This window comes from Meriones unguiculatus, chromosome 21, assembly GCF_030254825.1.
Source record: "Meriones unguiculatus strain TT.TT164.6M chromosome 21, Bangor_MerUng_6.1, whole genome shotgun sequence".
Lineage (NCBI taxonomy): Eukaryota > Metazoa > Chordata > Mammalia > Rodentia > Muridae > Meriones > Meriones unguiculatus.
In genome coordinates this window covers 7,286,614-7,296,388 of record NC_083368.1, presented here as the reverse complement: position 1 = coordinate 7,296,388, position 9,775 = coordinate 7,286,614, and the positions used below count along the sequence as shown (strand labels likewise).

Sequence of the window (9,775 nt, the reverse complement as noted above, 5' to 3'; positions counted from 1 at the left end):
GACTCTACCTAGCAGTTTATCAAAGCAGATATTAAGACTCATAACCAATCTTTTGGCAGAGTTCAGGGAATCATAAAAAAGGGGGGAGATAATATCACCTGGAGAGGACAGGAGCTCTACAAGTACAAAATATATCTGGGCACAGGGGTCTTCTATAAGACTGTTTTTCCAATCAAGGAACACTTATGGATATAACCTAGAACTTCTACTTGGATGTAACCCATGGTAGCTCAGTATTCAAGTGGGTACCCTAATATAGGGAACAAGGACTGTTTCTGACATGAACTCAATGGAGGACTTTGCAGCCAGTCTTGAAGATACCTAATAAACCAGGATCAGATGAAAGAGGAGGAGGTCCTCCCCTATCAGTGGACATGGAAAGGGGCAGGGAGGAGATCAGGGAAGGAGGGTGGGATTGGGAAGGAATGAGGGGGCAGGATACAACAAGGAAACAAAGTTAACAAAATGTAACTAATATTAAATTTTTTTTAAAAATCGAGGAAAAATGATATGATAAACATACTAAAATCTGTACACCTAGAAGCTAGACAAGAAGGAGAACCTGGGGTAAGATGATCAATCCTCACTTAGAAAGACAAATGGGATGGACATTGGAAGTGGGAGAAAGTAAGAAACAGAACAGGAGCCCAGTAAAAGGCTTCTGAAAGTCTCTAACCAGCATTTTATAAAAGTAGATGCATTTTATGAAACCTTTATATAAAACGTTTTATAAAACCTTGGGCAGAGTGCAAGGAATCATATGAATGATCAGGGAGTTAGTAAGACCTGGAGAGGACAGGAGCTCTACAAGGACCAAATTTATCTGGGTACAGGGGTCTTTTCTGAGACTGATTCTTCTCCAACCAAGGCCCATGTAAATATATAACCTAGAATTGCTGCACAGAAGTAGCCCATGGTACCTCAGTATGGAAGTACGTACCCTAGTAAGGGGAACATAGACTGTCTCTGACATGAACTCAGTGATTGGCTCTTTGACATGCCCCCCCCTCCGAGGGAGGAGCAGCCAGTCCTGATGAGACCTGATAAGCTAGGGTAAGATGGAAGTAGAGCAGGACCTCCCCTATCAGTGGATTTAGATAGGGACAGAGAGGAGATGAAAGAGTAAGGAAGGAGGCTACACCTGGGATACAAAGTAAATAAACTGTAATTAATATAAAAAATAAAATTTAATTAAAAATATAAAAGTCTAATAAAGTTCTCTAAAAAATAACTATAAAATCTTATTAAAAAATTATTTGAAAACCTGAACACAGTTATCAATAACTTCAAGATATCAAAGCCTCGAAATCAAAAGCCACATCAGTCTCATCATGATATAGGATAAACATACTAAAATCTGTATAACTAAAGAAACTAAGAAAGAAGGAGGACCCTGGGTAAGATGATCAATCCTCACTCAGAAAGACAAATGAGATGGACATTGAAAGAAGGAGAAAACGGAAACAGAACAGGAGCCTACTACAGAGGGACTCTGAAAGACTCTACCTAGCAGTGTATCAAACCAGATGCTGACACATAAGCTTTGGTCAGAGCAGAGGGAATCTCATGAAAGAAGGGGGATAGTAAAACCTGGCAAGGACAAGAGCTCCACAAGGAGAGCAACAGGTCCAAAAAATCTGGGCACAGGGGTCTTTTCTGAGACTGATACTCCAACCAAGAACCGTGAAAGGAGATAACCTAGAACCCCCGCACAGATGTAGCCTATGGCAGCTCACTGTCCAAGTGGGTTCCCAAGTACAGGGAACATGGACTGTCGCTGACAAGAACTCAGTGGCTGGCTCTTTAATCACCTCCCCCTGAAGGGAGAGCAGCCTTGCTAGGCCACAGAGGAGGACATTGCAGCCAGTCCTGATAAGCTAGGGTCATATGGAAGAGGAGTAGAACCTCTTCTATCAGTGGACTTTGAGTAGGGCATAGGAGGAAATGAAGGATGAAAGGTGGGGTTGGGAGGGATTAAGGGATGGGGGCTACAGCTGGTACACAAGATGAATAAACTGTAATTAATATAAAAATTATAAATTTAATTAAAAATGAAAATATCTTGAGATTGAAGATAAAATATAGTTGGCAAGGTGTGGTAAAACACGTCTTTAATTCTAGCACTCGAGGAGGCAGAGACAGGGTGATTGCTGTGAGTTCTAGGCCAGCCTGGTCTATACAAGTTCAGGACATCCATGCTTACACAAAGAATATCTGTCTTAAAAACCAAAAACAAAATAAAGTAAAATATTGCCAATTATGTTTTAGGAGACAGATGAAAATGTTAGTGAGTTTTTATGATTTTATTAGAACACTAAGATTAAAATCAGACAGCCTTAACAGTGAACTATCAAACAATGCTCAGTGAGTTGATGAGGTAGGTAATAGTTGGGGTCTCATCAAGAGACCTCTTTGCAGCATGAAACATTTTGAGCGTGATAAGCAATATGTTCTGACTATTTCCACATCATCTGACAGATTATGCTCTCATATTTTTATGTTATCTGCATTCTAAGATCCTAGACTTATCTAGTAACCCTTGGTTCCACTTCCAGCACCTTAAACCGAATAAGAACCAAAGAACACACACACACACATGTATTTACAATTATTCTTTTAATTCTTTGCCACTATTTTTAGAATCACTTACTATTGTTTCCTCACAATATTTGTCCTGGATTCTCAACTCTTTTCTCTAATTGTAACTATAAATAAATAATCTTCTAATGTTTCATAGTTTAAATGAGATACACACATAAGGACTGTAAAGTGGATCATTGCAGCTCTGAGATCTAGATCCAAATATATTTACTCCATATTTGCACTTGTATATGTATGGTTCTCCTAAAAATTACTACATCTAAATAATGAGTGCCAATTATAGTAGAACACACAATGCACAATGAAATTAAAGTTTCTTTCTATGGTCTTACAGTATTGTATATTTGTTGCTTTTATCTGCGCTTTTCTTAATACAAAGACTTTTATCACTCTGTAGCTTAGATAGAACAAAAATACCCTGAGATACTTTTAAGTATAAATCAAACAATCACAAAAAAAAACTGGTACTTACAGATTGTAGAAGGATGATCCATAAAGCCCTACCTTTAACTAGCTAGTTAAAGATACAGAGGACAACTCCCAGCTAGCTCTAAAAAAAAAAAAAAAAAAAAATCAAACGTGGCTCCCAGCATAATTTGAGCATGATCACTGTATGTAGAAAACTTCATACATCAAGGCCGGCACTTGTGCTTATGGTCTCAACAAAGCACCATCTAACGCTTCACATACTCCCAAATTTCCCCTAATTACCTTGGAGACCCTACAGATCCTTGCCTTATTCACTTTAAATATCATTCCCAAAATTTCGTGTTGAATCATTGTGCTTCACTGACAATGCTGGCCTTGTTTTTCAAATGTGCGTGATTGTTTCATCTCTTGGTTCTTCACTATGTTGTCATAATTTGCCCTATTACCTCATTCATATCTTTGCTCAGGTATTTTCTTCCACAATTGTTTTTTTTTTTTTTTAAATACCCCCACATCATCCATCATCTGTTATTTTTCAATACACATTTTTTTGCTTTCTATAATTATTATTTTTTAAAGATTTATTTATTTAGTTTTTATTTATGCAGTGTTCTTCCTTCATGTGTGCCAGCAGACCAGAAGAAGGCACCGGATCTCATTATAGATGGTTATGTGGTTGCTGGGAATTGAACTCAGGACCTCTGGAAGAGCAGACAGTGCTCTCAACCCCTGAGCCCACTTTCTATAATTAACAAAATTCTTCAATTACTTTACATCATGATCACAAAGATGTAAAGTAATTGAAGAATTTGTTAATTATAATACTCCCTCATTTCTATCCAGTCTCTCCCTCTTACCTCCCATCATCCCATCTACTCCTTAGAAAAGGGGAGACCATCCTTAGCAAATAAATTGCAGTAAGACTATTTCTTCTTATATTGAGGCTAGAATAAGCCAGACTCAGTTAGGGGAAAGGAATCCAAAGTCAGGCAATGCAGGAGGCACAGCTCCTGCTCTCACTTTAGGAATTACACATAAAGACTCAGCTGCACAGGTGTTAAATACGTGCAGAGTGTCAAGATCTGTCCCATGCATGCCCTGTGGTTGGCTTCTCAGGCTCTATGAGCCATATAAGCCCATGTTACTTTGTTTTGTAGGTATTTTAGTGGTGTCCTTGACCTGAGTGGATCCTTCAATCCTTCCTCTTCCTCTTCCTCTTCCTCTTCCTCTTCCACATTCCACTTAATGTTGGGCTGTGGGTCTTTGCATCAGTTTACATCATTTGCTGGGTGAAGCCTCTCTGATAACAGTTATGCTAGGCTCCCGTCTACAAGTATAGCAGAGTATCATTAATAGAATCAGGGGTAGGCTCTATTGGCACGGGTCTCAAGGTAGGCCAATCATTGTTTGGCCCTTCCCTCAGATTATGCTCCTTCTTTTACCCCTGCACATTTTGTAGGCAGGAAAAATTGTGGGTCTAAAGTTCTGTGGTTGTGTTGGTGTCCCAGTCCCTCCATTGAAAGACTTGCCGGTTACAGGAGAATGCCATTTCAGGCTCCACATCCCCTTGATGTGGGATAACCCTTATAGAATCCTGGGAGTGTCTACTGTTTTAGGTTTCTAGATCATTCTAGAGATGCGCTCCCCAATCTAGCTGTCTCTCCCAGTACTCCTATCCCTCCCTCCCCACTCATGCCCCCTCCCCCTGCCACTCCTGATATCTCATCTAGTTCCCCTTCTCAGTGTGATTCAAGTATCCCCAACTGGGCCCCTCTTATTACTTAGATTTGTGTGTGTGTATTGTTCTTAATTTTTTGCTTTATTATTATTATTATTGTTATTATTATTATTTTACAATTTATTGATTTTGTATCCCAGTTGTAGCCCCTTCCTTTCTCTCCTCCCAATACCACCCTTTATCCCTCTTCCTTCCCCATTCCTCTCCTGTAGTTCACTGATATTGGAGGTCCCCCACCCTTACTGTCTGACCCTAGCCTATCAGGTCCCATAAAGCTGTTATAAACATAGCTGAGCAAGTATCTTTGAACTATAGTGGATCATCTTCTGGGTATATGCCAAAGGGTCTAAAGTTTAGCTGGGTCTTGAGTTAGATCTAATACAAATTTTCTGAGAATTTGCCAAATTGATTTCCAAAGTGTGCACTCCCACCAGCAATGGGGGAGTGTTTCCATTAGTCCAGATTCTTGCCAGCATGAGCTGTCCCTTGAATTTTTTATTTATTATAAAAAGCCATTCTGATGGGCATAAGATGAAATCTCAGATTTGTTTTGAATTGCAATCCCTGGTGACTAATAATGCTGAAATTTTCTTAAAGTGTTTCTCAGCCATTAGATATTCCTCTGTCGAGAACTCTCTGTTTGGATCTGTACTCCATTTTTTATAATTGGATTATTTGGTTGGTTGATTAGTTTCTTGAGTTTTTTTTAAATATATTTTAGATGTCATCCCTCTGTCAGATGTAGAGTTCATGAAAATCTTTTCCTGTTTTGTAGGCTGTTGTTTTGTCTTTTTTGATGTACTTTTGCCTTACAGCAAGAACTTTTTTGTTTCATGAGATTCATTTACTGTTGATCTTAGAGCCTGAGTTGTTGGTGTTCTCTTTAGAAAGTTGCCTCCTGTGCCAATGAGTTCAAAGCTATTCCCCAATTTCTCTTCTGTCAGATTCAGTGTTTCCAGATTTATATTGAGGTCTTTGATCCACTTGGACTTGAGTTGTATGCAGGGTGATCAATATGGGTCTATTGGCATTCTTCTGCATGCAGACCTTCAGGTAGACCAGTAGCATTTGCTGAAGATGATTGTTTTCATTGTATAGTTTTGGCTTCTTTGTCAAAAATTAATTGTCTATAGGGGTGTGGATTTAATTCCCTGGTTTTGATTACATTGATCAACTTGTTTGTTTTTATTCCAAAACCATGCAACTTTTATGACTATTGCTCTCTAGTACCACTTGAAAAGAGAGATGGTGATACCTTCAGAACTTCCTTAATTGATCAAGATGGGTTTTTTAGCTTTAATGGTTGTTCTGTTTTTCCACATTGAGTTTAGTATTGTTCTTTCAAAGTCTATGAAGATTTGTGTTGGAATTTTGATGGAAATTGCAATCTGTAGATTGCTTTTGGTAAGATGTCCATTTTTACCATGTTAAACCTACTGATCCATAAACATGGGAAGTCTTTCCATGTTCTGATATCTTCTTTAATGTTTGTCTTTAAAGACTTGATGTTCTTGTCATACAGGTCTTTTACTTTTTTGGTTAGAGTTACACTAAGATGTTTTATATATTTTATATCATTTGTATACAGAAGGGCTACTGCTTACTTTTAGTTAATTTTATATCAAGCCATTTTGTTCGAGGTATTTATCAGCTGTAGTAGTATCCTGGTAGAATTTTGGGGGTCACTTATGTATACTATTATATCATCTGGGATTAGTAATACTTTTCAATTTTTATTCCCTTGATCTTCTTTAGTTGTTTTATTGATCGAACTACAACTTCAAGTACTATATCAATATATGTCTTGTCTGTGATTTTAGTAAAATTGTTTTGTGTTTCTCTCCAGTTTTTGTTTTTGTTTTGTTTTGTTTTAGTGTTTGCTATAGGCATGCTGGATATTACCATTATTGTGTTTAGGCATGTGCCTTGTATCCCTGATCGCTCCAAGATTTTATCAGGAAGGAGTATTGGATTTTGTCAAAAACTTTTTCAACATTTAATGAGATGGTAATGTGGCTTTTTTGTTTTTTACCTTTCAGTTTGTTTATATAATAGATTACATTGTTCAATTTTTTTATGTTGAATAGTCAGTGTCCATGAATCCCTGGGATAAAGCTTTCTTGATCATAAAGGGTGATGTTTGTTTGTTTTTTTATAATTTTTATTTTTTTATATTAATCACAGGTTATTTACTTTGTGTGCCAGTCATAGCCCTCTCCCTGATTCCCTCCCAATCCCACCCTCCCTCCCTCATCTCCGCCCATGCTCCTTTCCGAGTCCACTGATAGGGGAGGTCCTCCTCTGTGGCCTAGCAAGACTGCTCCTCCCTAGGTCGGGGGAGGTCAAAGAGTCAGCCATTGAGTTCAGGTCAGAAATAGTCCTTGTTCCTTCCCCTTACTAAGGCACCCACTTGGATGCTGAGCTACCATGGGCTTGGATTCTGTTTGCAAGTACCTTTTTGTAATTATATTTATGTACAGAAAACTTAGCAGTGCACATAACCCACCATTTTAGTGGTGAGTTCTTTAGCCTTTGCCTTTTCCAGCTTGGCAATATGAGCCAGAGATTTAGAACTCAGAACATGGCCTCCCCAGTGGCGGCAGATCTCATCATATCTGTCATTGTAATTGTTCCTAATAGCCTCCACCAGCTTAGCCAGAGCACCCTTGTCTTCCGCGTTAAACTGTGTGAAAGTAACACTGGTGCAAGTCTTCCTGCAAGTCCCGTGGACCAGCAGCCCCAGCCTGGCCTTTCCCTTGAGGACGCAGTAGGGGACTCCCATCTTTCAACAGAGGACAGGTTAGGAAAACCATCAGCTCAATGGGGTCTACATCATTGTCAATCACCACCAGATGAGCCATTTTGCTTTCTGCCAAGGTGGTGACTGTATTGGCCCCTGCTCAAAGGACAGGTGGTCTTTTATTTGGGATGTCTCCTTTCCCAGCAGCTTTCTCTCAGCATGGGCCAGAAGCCTCTGCTTTTTCTCCTGCTTTGTCTCCGGCCTGTACTTGTGGGCAAGCTTAAGCAGCTGTGTAGCTCTTTGCCAGTCCAGGGCCTTGGTGAACTGGTTAATGGCAGGAGGTACTTTAAGCCACTTATAGAGAATGGCCCTTTGACCTTTGACATTGCAGGCTAATGTAAGTAGCCATTTTACCAAGTGCGTGAGCTCTTTTTTGGGCTGGATATCCTGCCCAATGCCAAAGTTCTTGGGCCTTTTCTCAAATAAAGAATTGACCACCTTTTTGGCCTTCTGTTTCTTCATGACAGTAAGGACCAGGGCCACCTTCTTCCATTTGATCTTCATTCCTTTTGGTATCTTGCTGAGATAGAGGAGAGAGCTGTATGCAAGTATTTTATTAAGCATTTTTGCATCCATGTTCATAAAGGAGGATGGTCTGAAATTCTCTTTCTTGGTTGAGTCTTGGTGTGGTTTAGGTATCAGGGTGACTATGGTTCATAGAAGAAATTAGGCAGAGTTCTTTCTGTTTCTATTTTTTGGAATAATTTGAGGAGTAGTGATATTAGCTCTTTGTAGATTTAGTAGTACTTGGTAGAACAAACAAACAAAAAACCATGAAACATTCAGCACTGGCCTTTATTGTTTTGGAGCCTTTTAATGATGGTTTCTATTTCTTTAAGGCTATAGGTTTATTTATGTTGTTTGCCTGATCTTGATTCAGCTTTGATAAGTGGCATCTATCAAGAACATCATCCATTTCATTTAGATTTTCCAACTTTGTGGAGTATAGTTTTTTTTTTCAATTTATTTTTTATAAATTACTGTTTATTCACTTTGTATCCAGGCTGTAATCCCCCTCCCAGTCCCACTCTCCCTCATCTCTTCCCATAACCTTTCCCAAGTCCACTGATAGGGGAGGTTCTCCTCCACTTCCCTCTGACCCTACCTATCAGGTCTCACCCTCCCTCCCTCTTCCCCCATTCCCTTGCCCTTGTCCACTGAAGAGGAGTTCTCTACCATTGCTATCTGCCCATAGCTTGTTAATTCTCATCAGGACTCCCTGGATCCTCTTCCTCCATATCCTGGCAAGGCCACATCACCAGGGGCGAGTGGTCAAAGAGCAGGCAACTGAGTTCATGACAGAGGAAGCTCCCCTCCGAGATCCACATGGAGACTGATCTCCCAATTGGCCATATCTGAGCAGGGGGTGTAGATCCTCTTCATGCATGGATGGGGATATAGGAACATGGAGAGGACAGGAGCCCCGCAAAGAGACCAACAAACTAAAAGATCTGAACCCAGAGTGTCAGGCAGAGACTGATGCTCCTACTTTCTTTATGAAGGCATTTAGTGCTATGAACATTCCTCTTAGCACAGCTTTCTTTTTGTTCCACAATTTGGAATATGTTGTGCACTTACTTTTTTTATTGAATTCATTTCTTTATTTCTTCCTTGAGCCAGTGGTTATTAAATAAAGTGTTGTTCAGTTTCCTTGAGTTTGTAGGCTTTCTGTTGTTTCTTTTGTAGTTGAAATACAGCTTTAATCCATGGAACTATGATAAGATACAAGAGGTTATTTCAATTTATTTATTGTTTGTGTCTGCTAGGAGTTTCTTTGTGACCAAATATATGATCAGTTTTGCAGAAGGTTCTATGAGGTGCTGAGAAGGTATATTCTTTTGTGTTTTGATAGAGGGGCTGCCTCTATCATTTTGTGTGTTTTGGGTGAAATGTCCTGTAAATATCTGTTAGTTCCATTATTTCTCTGTTTAGTTTCTGTCTCGATAAGCTGTTCATTGGTGAGAATGCAGTATTAAAGTCTCCCACTATTTATGTGAGGGGTTTAATGTGTGATTTTAGCATATCTATAATATTTCTTTTGCAAATGTGGGGTTTATTGCATTTGAGACTTAGATATTTATAATCTATGGATATGAAGTGTCCTCCAGCTCTCTTGTGTTCATGCCAAAGACTTTCCCTGCTCCCTTACTAGGAGATTCAGTCTCCACATGGAGACAGAGGCGTCTATGGGCTACATCTGAGCAGGA

The 9,775-nt window shown here is 39.4% G+C and overlaps 1 pseudogene; it reads right to left on the bottom strand.

Moving 5' to 3' along the window:
* Positions 1 to 7,253: 7,253 nt before the first annotated feature.
* LOC110540398 (large ribosomal subunit protein eL8-like) lies at positions 7,254 to 8,132 on the bottom strand (annotated as a pseudogene).
* Positions 8,133 to 9,775: the final 1,643 nt, after the last annotated feature.